Source organism: Cibotium barometz, chromosome 62 (assembly GCF_041138505.1).
Source record: "Cibotium barometz isolate CiBa-2024 chromosome 62, ASM4113850v1, whole genome shotgun sequence".
In the NCBI taxonomy this organism is placed as follows: Eukaryota; Viridiplantae; Streptophyta; class Polypodiopsida; order Cyatheales; family Cibotiaceae; genus Cibotium; species Cibotium barometz.
Window position 1 is genome coordinate 4,807,453 of NC_141107.1, and position 16,473 is coordinate 4,823,925.

A 16,473-nucleotide genomic window follows, 5' to 3' on the forward strand; every position below is an offset into this window, starting at 1 on the left:
CTCTCAAACCCTAACCCTAAGCACACCACTCATTCTAGATTAGAGTTGCAAGAGGGAGGGAGAGAGAGAACACTTCACTTCTATTGCACAAATGGGAGAATGAGTTACAAACAAGGGCTTTTATGGTTCCAAGCCTTTTCCCACTAGGAAGTGACTCGGGACACCCAAAACATAGTTACAAGGCTTTTCTCTGCAAAGCATGCATGACAAAAACCTTACACGGTTAAGGGTTATTTTTGGTGGAAACATCAACCTTAAAACTTCCCAAGATCCCTATTGTTTGTGCATGCACACTTTTAACTTTGGTTAATGTAGACTCCAAGTCTAGTTTCTTCAGCTTCACCCATGTTTTGTACGAAAGTAAGTTGTGACTTGCTCCCAAGTCAATCATGAAAAGCAGATTTGTTTTTTTCCATTCTATTGAGTGTCCAACTTTGAGCTGATCAGGCTCTATCTCAAGATCGTCTTCTTCTATAAGGGTTAGAGTAGCCATGTTTATTTGGAGTGTGTCAGCCTGTTCTATTTTGTCTTGGCTTTGGCCGCCCTTGCCTTGTGCCTCTTTCTTGAGTATTTCTTGTTTTAGCTTTTCTTGGTTCTTTTTACATGTTTATTCCACTTCAACCAATGCTTTGTTTTGTTTCCTTCTCTTCGATCTTGTGAGCTTGGGGGTTTCTTGGCTCACTTTTGGCTCTTGAGGCATTTGTAGCATTATCTACCTTAACTCTTCTCCCAAATTCTTAGATAATTCATCATGAATTTTAGTGGCTTTCGATGTATCTTAGCCATTGGGAATCCGTGGGTCCTCTTCCAAGGATCTCACTGCGGTTAGCCTGATAATGCTTCTTTTTCATCCATTTTTGGAACTTCTAAGGATCTCACTACGGTTAGCTTGATGATGCTTCTTTTTCATCCATTTTTGGAACTTCAACCTTGTGGTTGAATCAGAAGCTTCTTTTCTACAACTAGATTCAGACTCTTTCTCTTCTGAAGAGATCTCCCATGATTCGTCCACCACTTATGGTCTCATCTTGCATACCGTGGTAATTGACAATTCATCCTTCCAATCTGGTTCCATAAATGTTATTACATATTTTCCCATGACATCTATTGTGGCTAATACATGCATACAATTCTCACAAAAATCATCATCAGGAAGGGGTGCATACAAGATGTTCGCTTCCTCTGACTCTTCTGGTTGTTCATGGATTACACATAGTTGTACCAAATCATTCCCAAATAGCCCTCCATCCATGGGATGCATATTCTAAGTTCGTAGATCTACTTTTAGGATTTGTGAATCTTTCTATAGGTAAATGTGATCAGTGGCCTAGTCATATACTAGCTTAGCACTCCTCATAATTAAAAGGTCTACCAAGGATCACATCGTACAAATCTACATGCCTAATAAAATTCATTACCGCCGCAAATGTGTGGTAATCTAAATGAGGACTCTTCTTGATATAAAAATGTGTTAAAATGTTATAATCCAAGATATGTGCTTGCAAACAGTGTCTTTTGAACACTTATCTTGTTGCCTTTACTTGCAATACATCAAGATTTATACTAATTTGTGTAGATTTGTATTGAAACAATAGGCTTATAATCTTTGTCCAATTTCTTTGCAAAAAAGTGACAATATTTGAAAGATTTGATCAAGAATCACTTATTGTTCTATTCTGCATCAAGATTTGATTCCAACACAATAAATTTTACATAATTTGTAAACTGCTCTGTTTTGCATTGTAGATCTATAACAAAATTATACTTTGTACTATAATCTTCAACATTGTTCTTGAATTTGTACAGTAAACTGTATTCTGTACACTTCTTGAAATTGCACCAAATTTTTGCACAGCAATCTGAAACCTATAATAGCAATCTGAATTTAAGGATTGATATTTGAAACTATAGGCTCTCTAATCAAGATAATGTAAGAAAATCATTCAAAAAAATTGGTTGCTAGAATCTCTATCAATCCTAATTTTAAAAATCAAGAAAATCAAGATCAAGACCAAAGAAGGTGTGGGTACTAGAAAAGCAACTAAACCAAAAACCTAACCTCATTAATTCTAACTGTAAGGTTGAGATTCGGTGAGAATGGTGACAAAAATCAATGTCCACTAAAGTTATTGGATCTAAAGTTCCCTACATTTTGTTTAGAAGCATGTTATGGACACCTTGAAGTAGTGTGCTTGTGCTCTCCACACTTACGACATTTGAGTTTATGGGGATATCTTTTGAAACATTGATTGGCCGTATGCCCTTTTTTGATACAATAAGAGCATTTAAGGTTATGCTTCATGACAAGAGCCTCATTTGATGTAGTAGGATAAGTCGATGTTGATCCTCCATTCTTCACATGTAGTTGTTGATCTTCTTCTCAAGGAGAGCCACCTTGATGCCTTCGAAGGTAGGGTTGGGAAGGTGCTTTAGGGTGGTGGACGAGATTGGAGAACTCATTGGGAATTGCCTTGAGGAAGAACCACCATGGTTTCTTCCTCTTTGATTCTTGCATCAATGCTTGCAAGTTTTCCAATTATGCTATCCACTCTTCATTTCAAGGCCCAAAAAATTCACTTTGAGAGAGATACGGAAGTGCTTGCCCTTTTCTCCATACAACTTTGCCATCTCATCCCACATTGCCTTAATGGTCTTCATGTTAGCCACATGATGGACGAGTTTTTTGTCCATATTTAGAGCTATAATGGATTGATCTCGTTCATCATCCTCCACAACTTCAGAATCATCAAAATCCACCACCTTCGTGCCTTTCACCACCAAAGGCCACAAACCCTTTCCCATGAGAGCATACCGCACTTGGAATTGCCAAGTGTGAAACCCTTTCCCATCGACGAACTTGTCAATGACATATGTATCTTTTGACGTGATGATGATGGGGAGGTAGGAGAGATCTTACTACTTGCATCATAGAATGGCAAGAGTAGTGTCTAGCTCCTTTACAAACTGGATGTCCCAACATGAAGGAAGAAAAACAAGCTTAATGATTGCAAAACACTATAAAGAAATTGCATATGAATGAGGCCTTAAATCTAATCAAGGCATGTGAAAAAGGCTTTAGTCATTTTTATTAAGGAATTACCCTTAATGGATAAAGGGTACCCATGAATCCTACTCCACCATGTGGATGCCTGGGGTCACCGCGTCATTGACCTCCAACGATGAGCCATGGGACACTAACAAGCATGTCAGGAAGTTAACAATTGTCTCTAGCTCAAGTCGCCCGAGTTGACAGCTATCTGCAGCTAAGGGCGCCTCCCTTGTTGCAACTAGCCACACACTACAGGAGTTGTGGGCGTCCAACCGTCCTCAACAAGTAGCGGGCTCTGTAGTAGACAGGTCAGTGTCATTTACAGAGGCAATAGGCAAGTTGTTCGCTAGCTAGGAGTTGGGAGCTGATGCCAATAGAAGAGGGGTCTCAGAGGGGTACATCACGGCTAGAGGGTAGTAATGCATACATATGACTTTAGCTATTGATGAGCAACAAGAAGAAACAAAGAGGCCACCAACGGTTCAGAATAACTAGCTATGATACCAAGTTAAAAATGGATAAGCTCAAGGCAAGCAACACGAGATAAGGATTATGTGGAGAGAGAGAGAGAGAGAGAGAGAGAGAGAGAGAGAGAGAGAGAGAGAGAGAGAGAGAGAGAGAGAGATAGCAAAAAGCTTAGCTAAAATAAGACTTACAAAGTGTCTTTCTCCTCTCACTCAATATGAGAGAGAGTTGATCCCTTTATAGCTTCTAGGCTAGGGTTTGATACACACAAACCTTATCTCAACATGAGATGGTTTGCTACACACACACACACACACACACACACACACACACAACCCTTATCTCGACATGATCATACAACAATTTTAACATTGCACAATTCCTTACCCCAAGGGCAAAGTGGTGGGTCATAGTAGAGACACACAAGAACACATGTCCAAACAAGACATATTCAGACAAGAACCTACTACATATCCTATGGATTGGCTGATTCTATAACATGTTGTTCTATTATAGATCTAATCATCAATATTATGTAGAGAGCATGTTGATGAATAGTTGATACAAAAGTATACAAGCTTTACAATTTCAAGTGCAAAAATTCAAAAAGTTTGTTGGTTAACACTGTGTTTGCAAGTATGGCCCTCCTGGGAATTGAACCCAATCCACTGGTGTCAGCCAATGTGCCCCATACACCACAAGGTTTTCCTAACTTGCATCCTTGAGTGTGAAGATCTCTTATAGATTCTGTAAGAACTAGCTCTATGAAAAGAAAGGCTATCAAGAAACAGAGCACAATGAAGAATCCCTATGCAACTTGGTAAAGAAGTATGTAGAGTTTAAATCTTTTGTAGAAGTTCAGACTCATGTAATTCTTAGTGTAGTTTTGGAACAGCTTCATTGCCTTGGTGTTAGTTCAAAGCTCAACATTGTACTACTTGTTTCAAATTCCTTCCTAGAGTGGAGAGACCCTGGCATGAGAATTGCATTCAAGTGTGTGCCTAAGAGAGACTCTGGTATGAGAATTCTGCCACAACAACACAAGAGGCCCTAGCTTCCCCGACTAGCTCTGAAGGGAAACTCTCTCATAGGTGCATTAGCCAACACAAAATGACATGAATCGGCCAAAGACCTTGAATATATCAACCAGTAGTTTGAGAAGGTAAATTACACGTCCACACAAGGCAAGCAAGCAGAGTTCAAGTTCAAGTAGTAAGTAACAAGAAGCAAAACAAAAAAAGTATTTAGTCGCTTGCAACAAGAGGCTCAATGATTCAGTCGCTTTTTGCAAGAGGCTCAATGAGAAGCTTGAGCATCTGTGCATAGAGACAATCATTAAAAAAAAAGTGCAAATCAGTGGTGGAGCTCTTGTGCTTCATATCTTAGCCTAAGCACAAGCAAATCAGCAAGCACTTAACAATAGCAGACACATAGCTATTCAGTGGAGCTCTTGTGCTTTGTTTCACAGCAGAAGCAGGCGCACAGGTATTCATAGCAAGCGCAGTTGTTGCCAGTTCACAGAAAAAGATAAAATCGTTGAAAGTCACCGTTGCTTTGTGACAAAACCTTGTGCTTCACAGTTGCCAGTTCATTAAAAATAAAAAGAGAGTGCAAAGTATCACAAGTAATTAAGCAACTCGAAGCCATCAATTTGCTTTAGTAAGCACCTCATAGCTTGGCATCATTGAGCATGAAGCTCTCAGTTGAAAGCTAGCAAAGCAAGCTAAATCTTGGCCGTTGCCAGCAATGAGGAAGATGAGAAAAGAAAAAAACATGCCATCAGAGTTTGCTTCATTTCTTTTGTGTGTTGTCCCTTTTAGATCTAGGGTTGGAACCCTTTTCACATTTTGGCCTCCACACCCATTCTCTCTATTGTCCGCCGCGCAGCCCACATTTTGGGCCACATTTTTTCTATCCTTCCTTGCTTTGGGCCGTGGCTTGCGCGTGTAGAGTATTTGTGGTGTTCTCACACAGAATGGGTAGAATTTTTGGAATTTTTTTTTCACTTTATTCATATGCTTTTACGCATTGTGAGACTTGTTCACACGAGCACATTTATGTGAGGTGTTCACATGCTTTGGGCCTTTATGGGGCATGTTCACGTGCATTAGCATATTGTGGGCGTTACTTGCACATTTGGGTGCATAGTGTTCTTTTGATGCACATTGGCACTTAGTTTGGGTACATTCACACATGGTGTGAGTTCATTGTGCATTGTAGCCCCTGTTCACATGCTCTGAGCATCGGGTAGTGTTCACACTTTTTTTTTTTGGTTTGTTCACATGCTTTTACGCATTGAGAGTCTTCTTCACACATGAGTACATTTCCGTGAGGTGTTCACACGCTTCGAGCTTACATTGGCGATTATTCACATGCATTGTGTGTGATCTTGGTGCATTGTTCACACGTTTGGAGACTTGGTGAGTTTATTCACACATGCCTCATATTTTGGATATTTGTATGGCGTCGAGGTACAACATTGTGTGCATATCATGATTATCATATGTTTAGCTCGGATGAGCAGGCATCATTATCATGTTATTCTGATGAGCACACGACTATGTACATGTGTGCATCTCTCCATTCCTTTGTATGGGATCATAAGAGGAGCTATGTGGCTTACTTGGATTTCATTGATCGATTTGGGACCCTTTGCACATACTAGCACTTCTAGGAGGAGTGGTATGCATGCAAGTATGGGTTTGATCCATATCATTCCATTAAGGATGATGATGATGTTTGTGCTACGATTATAGATGATTATATGTAGTGATTATTCATGGGATACATTTTTTGAGTTTGGCATGATAGATTTGGATCCTTGGAGGACATGGATCGAGCATGTTGCCATTTTTGGCACTATCATAATGGTGTTTGCATGGGCCTTGAGAGCTTCTATGACTCACCCCCCATAACATCGACCAGCCATCATTTCATCGATTCTCATTTACTTAGACCGACTCATTCAATGTATTATGATGGGGATGATGAGGATGATGCTGTATTGTACACACACACATGATGATATTGATGTATCGCACACAAATACACATGATGATAGTGATACACGTGCACATGATGCCACTGACACATATGCACACGATGATGATGTATGTGATAGAAGTGATAGGGAGGGTGATGTGTGTGAGTTAGATCATGTGGGCATGATCTTGAGGGTAGAGATGGCAGCGAACATACTAAGCATCGACACTTCTTTGCCTATCATCTTTCCTATGGATCATGAGGATATTCTAGTTGATTGTGGTGACATTTTAGAGGATCGTGTGCATTTGATTAGTGATGCATCCATTAGCGCATTTGGGATGGGCGTATCCATTAGCACACTTGAGGATAGTGATACTCCGCATACGAGTCACGAAGACACCTATGAGCATAGGCCTGAGTTACTAGTGTTAGATGCCTCAAGCTATTCTTTTGGGATTTCCATTTGTGGAGATATTGCTGATAGGACCAATACTGCTAGTATTCACAACATTCCTGGCCCTATTCATGTGGATAGAGTTCATGTATTATTTGAGCAGTCAGGGATAGTGCATGAGAGTAGTGATGATTTCATTGATGTGAGACATCGTAGTAGGATTATGCATATTGATCATTTTCATAGTAGATCATATGGCATAGATCTTGAGAGATTTGTATTTGATCTAGATGTTTTGGCTCACCCTAAAACCCCTTGAAACACATCCCCAACAAGAGATAACCTGGTGAACTGCAACTGTCGTGGAGGATCTTTCCAATGGCCAAGCTCGTAACCCTTGAGGTCTCCAAGCTCTGAAACTCCTTGAGAAGAAATTCAACCGTGCCTTCCCCGTGAGCGTTGTCACACCGTCGCGTTACACTACAGGTACTCGTCCCTCTTCTCACCTTACATCACTCACACACACTCACTACCATGCATTAGAGAGCAAGATCAAGACTCTGTTGCACAATGGGAGAGTATATTTATTAAATTCCCATAAATCTCTCTAGTTAATCACTATGCATAAACATGCATAAACCAAGTATATACTCATCCACCCAACCACCCTCGAGCCCAAGGGTGCACACGTAAATACAATGAAGTATCACATATATTACCTTAGTGTCCCATACCACTAAGAGATATGACTTCGCTCTAGCAGCACATAGCACTAGCTTGAAATGACAAGAGAGTAGACACAATGCTCTACACGAGGGAACATCCCTTGAGAGTTCCCCATGCCCCTATTATATAGGAGAGCTCTTAAGTGACTCTTGACTCTATTATATAGGAGAGCTCTCAAGTGACTCTTGACTCTCCATTTTCAAAGTAACTCTTGATCTTCCATTTCCAGAGTGACTCTTGGCCTGTTATGATCCATGTTATTTGACGGATGATAGTCATGGTCATTTATTATTTGACAGGGACGCCCGAGTATTTTTACTAATCAGTAATGGATGGATTTCCATGTGTGGGTGGACTCCCACGTGTATTTGGTGATATTTTGGTATTTGATTTATATTTTTATGATGCCTATTTCTCATGAACGCGTTAGGATTGATTGATGCGATGTCAATTGATTGTTACTAACGTGGTTTATGTTTATGAGTTTAGGTGATGAGGTGTGCAAGGGTACCAACTTAGGTGTTGCACAGTGCGAGGGTACCAATTTAGGTATCGCACGGATGGTGGATTGAGCCATGGCGTGTGGACAGATCTCATTATTATATCCATAATATGGATTGAGCCATGGCATGTGGACAGTTGCTTCCCAAACAGGGGAGAACTGTTATGATCCATGTTATTTGACAGATGATAGTCATGGTCATTTATTATTTGACGGGGACGCCCGAGTATTTTTACTAGTTAGTAATGGATCGATTTCCATGTGTGGGTGGACTCCCACGTGTATTTGGTGACATTTTGGTATGTGATTTATATTTTTATGATGCCTATTTCTCATGAATGCGTTAGGATTGATTGATGCAATGTCAATTGATTGTTATAGTGACGTGGTTTATGTTTATGAGTTTAGGTGATAAGATGTGTAAGGGTACTCACTTAGGTGTTGCACAATGCGAGGGTACTGATTTAGGTGTCGCATGGATGGTGGATTGAGCCGTGGCGTGTGGACAGATCTCATTATTATATTCACAATATTTTGTGGTCGATGATATATAATGGCGTTCGATATTATTTTAACATCATTGTGATGTGTGTGTGTGCACACGTCAATTTATTGTACAATGTGCATGTGAGCACTAGTTGATTTATTTTGTAATGTGCATATGTGCACAAGTTAGATTATTGTATTAGAAAATTGTGCAAACCTTAGAAGACTTGAGGATAAAGACTAAATAAATGGCAAAGTCCAAATATAGATGTGTACTCTATTTTTGGCTAAAAGCCTACTTTTGGAATATATCACAAATACCCACGCGAGAAGAAGCCACTCACATTGGGGGGGGGAGATTACACCCAGCCTTATGTCCTTTGATTCTTATGCTCTTGATTTATGCTTGATGTAATGTTTTAATTTCTTTTATTATTGAATTTGTGGAATAATTTAATCTCCATGTACCTTGGTCTTGTAACAATTTCCAGAGTGACTCTTGTCCTTCCATTTCCAGAGTGACTCTTGGCCTTCCATTTCCAGAGTCACTCTTGACCTTCTGTTTCCAGAGTGTGACCCTTGGTTGCCTGACCCTAACCTCAACCCAAGGTTAGGTCTAACCCTTGCCCCACTAGAGCATGTTCCCATGCTCACATGCCTAGGGTGGGTTAGTCTCCTAGTATATGCACATATAATGTGCATATAACATACTTCCCCTCTCTCAAAACATTGCACTATTGCAATGAAAGGAAGGAAACATGTGCTGAATGTTCTCAACTGACTCCCAAGTCGAATCCTCGATTTTCCTATCTTTCCACCCAATTTTAACCCCAAGGATTAAGCGATTACGGAGTTTTCTTTCCTTGAATTCAAGTACCTTTTCAGGTTCATAAATCCTCGACCTCAACGAGTTCTTGAGGAGTAGTTGTGTTATCCACACCTCCCAGCTTCTCTTTTAGTCTATTGACATGAAAGACTGGATAAACACTGACATGTGGATGTAGTTTTAATTCATATGCAATTGTGCCAATTTGACGTATAACTCGGAAAGAACCACAATATCTAGGAGATAATTTTGAGCACTTTCTTGTTGATAAAGTCTAAGAATCTTTAGGAACTTTCAAATAAACCAATGCTCTTGGCTTAAAAGACCAAGGTGAGCGTCTCCTATCAGCATAAAACCGTACTTTATCCTAAGCACTTCTGATAGAATCCTGAGCTTGGGTCAGCATTTCTTGCATAACACGCAAGAAATCCCTTGATGCATCAAGCTCAATGTCCTTAAGACCCACATCAACAGGTGCCGTGGGTTGATACCCATACATAAGCTATAACCAATAATCGTATGCTTAGAGCTGTTATAGGCAAATTCCATCATTGAAAGATATTTTTCCCAACTCGATGGTTTTCCAAAGACATATGCATGAAGCATATTCTCTACAATCTGATTCACATGCTCTGTTTACCCAAGGGTGATCAAAGGAACTCATACTCAAAGTAGTTTTCAGTTTCTTTAAAACTTGTTGTAAACCATTCGGAATAAAGTAGGAAGACATGGCATTATAATGGCAGGAACTAGGGATCCATTGGTGGCCCGACGTATGCACATCTACACAGGGAATTATCAACGTCCCGAGTTACCCATACCAACATAGGGAGTCATCAACGTCTTGATGAGAAAAATATGTACATCCGTAAACCATCAGGTGGATTGTATAAATCAACTAAAGGATGGAACTAACGAAGGAAATGCCAACAAAGAAAGAATCCAAAATTCATGAATCCGAATATAACAAGATAAACTCATTGAACTCTAAAGAAAGTGATTTTAACAAGTGAAAATGCCAACGAGATTACATCCATCAAAACATGCAAACTATCTAGAGAACGCCTACACTACAACTTCAAGTGAATTTAGAAAATGAGATTGTCTTTAAATGTTGGGGTTAACATGCCAAGTGATATTAGCAGGGCAAAAATCTTGAGCCTAAATTATCCGATAAGATAATATATGCGAGAAATCGCTAGTGTCCCATACCACCATGATACCACCCATACATACCTTACCAATTTAGAACTCCCTAATATGCCATCTAGGAAATATGAGTAAAATCCTGCATAAAAGAAATGAGATGGCCTTATCCCAGACTTTCATATACTAAAACATGTCTCTATATATACTTGAGACCACATCAAGGAATAACTCTTTTTGAGTACAGCATTAGAAAATAATTTGAACAACTCCAATAAGAATGGCTAAACAATGGTAAAAAATCAAGAAAACATCGTCTAGAATTAATCCAAACAGAAATAACTACTAATACGAGGTACAATCACATTAATAATATGCGAATAACCCGCATCTATCTAATGTCAACACGTGAAAACGTACTTCAACACTAAACAACCCTCGAAATTATTAAATTCTTGAGAAAAAAGAATTATCATGATATTTTTAATAAATTTTACTTTTTTCTAGGACCTTAAAATTTACTAATTTTTAATTCCACCAAATTCCATCTTATGACACTCCAAATGTAAAATTTTTGAAAACGTTTAGCGATAAAATTTACCAAAATACAATTGATATTTCAAAAATACTAATTTCTAGGATTTTTAAACTATTTTCTAGAAATTTTCTAATTTTTGATAATTATAAAACAAAATTACCTCGAGAATCCCATCGATCACAAAATTATTCAATTCCATCCGACAGTTCTCACATCCAATCAAAATTTATAATTTTAATGGATATACTAATTTTCTCGATAAAAAATAGATTTTTTGAAGGAATTTGAATGATCTCATGGGCATTCGAACGGACACACCACATGCCAATCACCAAACCCGCATATTCCAAAAATTTGAAATAACCTTTGCCTAATTTTCAACGAATTTCTGAGAATTTTTAAAAAAATTTAATGCACCCTGAACACATTAGAATACGAATGGTCAAAAAATTCAGAACCCAAAAGGTCATCCCCGAATACAAAAAGCCAAGGGTTGCTGGAAAATGAAAAGACAAAAAATACTGAAATTTGAAAGGTTAAAAAAGAAAAAATGGACCCCAAAGGCCAACGCTCACAAGAGAATCTTTTTTTTAAAAGTATTGGAAAAGATTTTTTTTAAATTCCCTTTTTTAAAAAAAATATTTGAAAGCTTATAAAAATTTTAAAAAATATTATGTCAGGTGGGGGGGTTGTGCGCCAACGGCTTGTAGAAAAAAGCCTCCCCCTCCTGTAACGCAGGATTGAGAGGGAGAGGTGAGGAGCATGGAGCTCACTCCCCCACTTCATCGTCCATCTCCACTCTCTCTTTCTTCTTCACCACTCTCTCTTTCTTCTTCTCCACTCTCCATTCTCTGTGTGATTAAAGTCTTAATCGTAATTTTTTACTAATCATGATTAATACCTAATGATGTTTAATATTAATCAAATCTACCCCACCTAAGAGGTGTTCACACGAGGGAGAAGAACATGAAGGAAAACTCGGATTTGAGAGATGGAAAAAATGCCACGCACATGGGAGAGAACCTCATGCATCGACATGTTGCCCCCTACTGCATTTCAGCAGAAAATTGACAGAAATTTGATAGCATGTCCACGGGAAACCCGTAAAAAATGCATAAAAAATGCTTTTTTACCATAAAATACTCATAAAAACTCTTAAATAATTAGGATTTTTTTAAATTATAAAAATTTAGAAAATCCATTATACCAAAAAGTACCCATAATAGCATGCACGGTATTTTGATAAATTTTTTTTATAAAAAGCTTATTTTAATCATAAAAATAGAGAAAAATAACATTTCCACTCACGAAATTTTCCCGCAACATCGATACGTCCATTGAAATTGAGAAGCATGCATTCCGACTGCCATATTGATGTTCCACATGCATAGGTTACCAAAACCAACCAAAAAATGACATTTTTTGCTTAGTAAATATTAAAATTTACTTTTAAAAAATGCTAAAATTTTGGTATAATGAGAGAAAAAACATCAAAAATTAACTAGAGACCACTTTGATACCACTGTTAAAATCCTATAGATCTCTCTAGTTAATCACTATGCATAAACATGCATAAACCAGGCATATACTCATCCATCCAACCACCCCCGAGCACAAGGGTGCATACATAAATACAATCAAATATCACATATCTTACCTTAGTGTCCTATATCTCTAAGAGATATGACTTCACTTCAGCAGCACTCACATAGCTCTAGCTTGAAATGGCAAGAGAGTAGAAACATTGCTCTACACCAGGGAACATCCCTTGAGAGTGCTCCATGTCCCTATTATATAGGAGAGCTCTCAAGTGACTCTTGACTCTCCGTTTCTAAAGTGACTCTTGTCCTTCCATTTCCAGAGTCACTCTTGACCTTCCATTTCCAGAGTGACTCTTGTCCTTCCATTTCTAAAGTAACTCTTGACCTTCCATTTCCAGAGTGACTCTTGTTCTTCCATTTCCAGAGTCACTCTTGACCTTCCACATTTCCAGAGTGACTCTTGGCCTTCCATTTCCATGTGTGACCCTTATATGCCTGACCCTAACCTCAACCCAAGGTTAGGTCTAACCCTTGACCCACTAGAGCATGTTCCCATGCTCCCATGCTCACATGCCTAGGGTGGGTTAGTCTCCTAGTATATGCACATATAATGTGCACATAACATACTTTCCCTCTCTCAAAACATTGCACTCTTGCATTCTATCAAGAGTGCTTAGGATAGAGCAAGATTTTATGTTGATAGAGGATGCTCACCTTGGTCTTTTGAGCCAAGAGCATTGGTTTATTTGAAAGTTCCCAAAGATTTTCAGACTTTGTCAACAAGAAAGTGCTCAAAATTATCTCTTAGATATTGTGGTCCATTCCGAGTTATACGTCGGATTAGCACGGTTGCGTATGCATTAAAACTACCTCCACATGTCAAAGTTCATCCAGTCTTTCATGTTAGCATACTGAAAGGGAAGCTGGGAGAGGTGATGATAAAACAGTTACTCCTCAAGAACATTTTGAGGTCGAGGATTTATCCTATGTTCCACATGAACCTGAAAAGATACTTGAATTCAAGGAAAGAAAACTTCGTAATCACTTAATCCTTGAGGTTAAAATTGGGTGAAAATATAAGAAAATTGAGGATTCGACTTGGGAGTCAGTTGAGAACATTCAACACAATCTTGAGCTTGGGTTAGCAGTTCCTACATATCGCGCAAGTGTTAACCTATGACCAACATTGAGACGTACTATGTTTTACGTCATGTAATTAGTTTAAGTATTCTGAGTCATGGGCCGGGCTTGTCGGCACCATATGCAAAGGACAAAGGGATTGGGTGCACCGATGAGAGGCGCACCTTGAATATCAATAGGATAAGGGTTAGGATCAGCCGGCCATGTATGGGCGCCCATGTGTGAACGGCCAAGTCACCTATAAGAGTCAAATGTAACCCTAAAACCCTCATTTTCATGTGTTGAATACAAGAGTGCTCTTGCCTTATCTCCTTGGTTTCCTTCTCCTGCATGTGTGTGTGAGAGAGAAAGAGAGAGAGAGAGAGCGTGAGAGAGCCATCGAGCACTGTGTAGCGGCACGGCGGCGGCGAGGCGGTAGAGCGGCGATGGCGGCTCCTCCTTCACTGCTGCGATGCGGGAATCCTTCACGGCGGTGGTTTGAGCGGTGAGTGACACACCCTTGCATTCTGTTTGAGCTTATTTCCTGGTTGTATGCTTGTAGCCATTCGTGGCTCGCATACGGTGTTCGGCAAGTCCCCAGCTACGACCTGTGCGGCAAAAGCGCACATTTTTTGGCACCGCTGCCGGGGAGATGCCTTGCACCAAGCTCTAGTTTGCAGCTCGGGCTGCTGCGTGAAGTGAAATTTACACTGTAGGAAAGGCGACTGTGTGTTTGTTGTTGAGGTGTTTCCGTTTTCTGCAATCTGTTTCTGCAATTTGTCTTCTGCAACTCTGCTTCTTTTGTTATTTTTCCGTTCCACGTGCATTCTGTTCTCTGGTTTTCTGCGTGTGAGGAGGGGATTTCTGAATTCCCAGGCCTGCGCTGTGTGCGAACTGCATCGCGGCAAAGTCTGAACCCTAGAAAGAAACCCTAGAAAACTTATCCCAAATTAAAAAAAATTAATTTTAGAAAAAAATAAAAATTAAATTTTTAAAAAAAGAAAAAAACCAAACGTGTGAAGAGGAAAGATTTTTTATTTCGAGAAAAAAATTTTGAAAAGAAAAACCCCCAATCGATCTCGACCCCGGTCTCGGTCTCGGTCTTTTGATATATATATATATATAGGAGAGTGAGTCTCCATAGCTTTCTTTCAAGTGAGAGCTTATGGGAAGTTGAGCCCTCTATGTAGCCCACTCCCCAAGGAGTGAAGTGAGCATGTGGGATAAATCCTTCACCCTTTCCTCCCACAAGGAAACAGACTGTTTTGAGGACCACAGGAGCTCTGGATAGGCGAATACGGTGCTGTAAAGCACACTAGGACCCTTTAAACGATACGCTTGTTTTTCGAGCTATCACACGCCCTAGTTCAGGTTTGACCATAAGTAAGGGGGTTAGAAACGGGTTAAAAATAATATAAAAACAAGTAAAAACGGGGTGCGAAACACCTAAGAAACCACTTGTGTGGGCTTCAAAGGTAGTCAGTCACCAACGCCCGTAGGGTACCCACATCACATGCATCTACACTCTGGTCAGGTACTAGAGCCTGAGCCACTAGAAAGCGTTTCAGTTTACGCAGGCTCACACCATCCCTCCACGTTGGCATCTTGGCCTTCGGCTGGAACCCAAGGGAGTGCAACCCAAGATCCACGAATAGTGGATAGTGACTCGTCCTCTGACTCAAAAGCCATGGAAGGGCACCCTACCAAGAACCCTGAGGAGACAAGCCAAAACATGCTAGTTTGGGCCCCACAACCCGGATCTAGCATGTTTAGTCGTCTAATAGAGACCTTTAGTAGAGCTACACGCTCTGAACATGTGACAAGTGAAGTAAATGAAGAAGGAGGGGTAGTGGATTCGCCATTCACATCTCACGTAGACCCTACCCTCCCAAAGAGTGTCCATGTGGATATTCTACCCACTTCGTTTAATGAGGGCCCTACTGAGCTACCACCTTTCGACGCGCCTCCTAAAGTAGAGGTCCCTAGAAGCCAATCCATAAGAAGTGACATTGCGTCCACTTCAAGAGAACCGTTTGGCACACCAAGTCTGGATGGGATATTTCTCAATGAAAATTGGGAATATGATCTATACACAGAGACTCTAACTGACCTATACACGGGCTACACATACCATGTAGGTTGGTTAGAAGTCCTACGATCTACATCTAGCGCCACTAATCTAGAGGAGCAACAATAAATGATATGTGAGGTTATTCATAGAATTATCCAAATTGAGAGGCAAAATAGGGGAGTGAACTTAGGTTCCACTGGCCCTATGAGATTTTTGGATATAGGCAAGGCCAAACAACCAACCCTATCACAATTGGAGACTCCCTCGATGAGTCCCATAGACCCTTCATATGTTGTTTTGCGTGGAGTCTCAATGCAGGTTGAGCCCACGAGCAGTAACTTTAGCTTTCCAACCTTGGCTCAACTTTCCATTCAGGAATCCACAATGCCTACCCCAATGATGAGTATAACGGAAAGTGCACCTGTTACCGCTGTAGTTAGTATGACGCCGCTACCTAGTGGAACAGTACATACAACAGTGCGTGCCAGTGCCTATCGACCATATGTACCTATCGCTACTCATGCTCATGTAGCTCCTACGTCTCTTAGTATACCAATGGCGTATGCTCCACGACTACCTTATCACAACCCTTATCCAAGAGGAGCTAGGCCTAGTCACATATCAT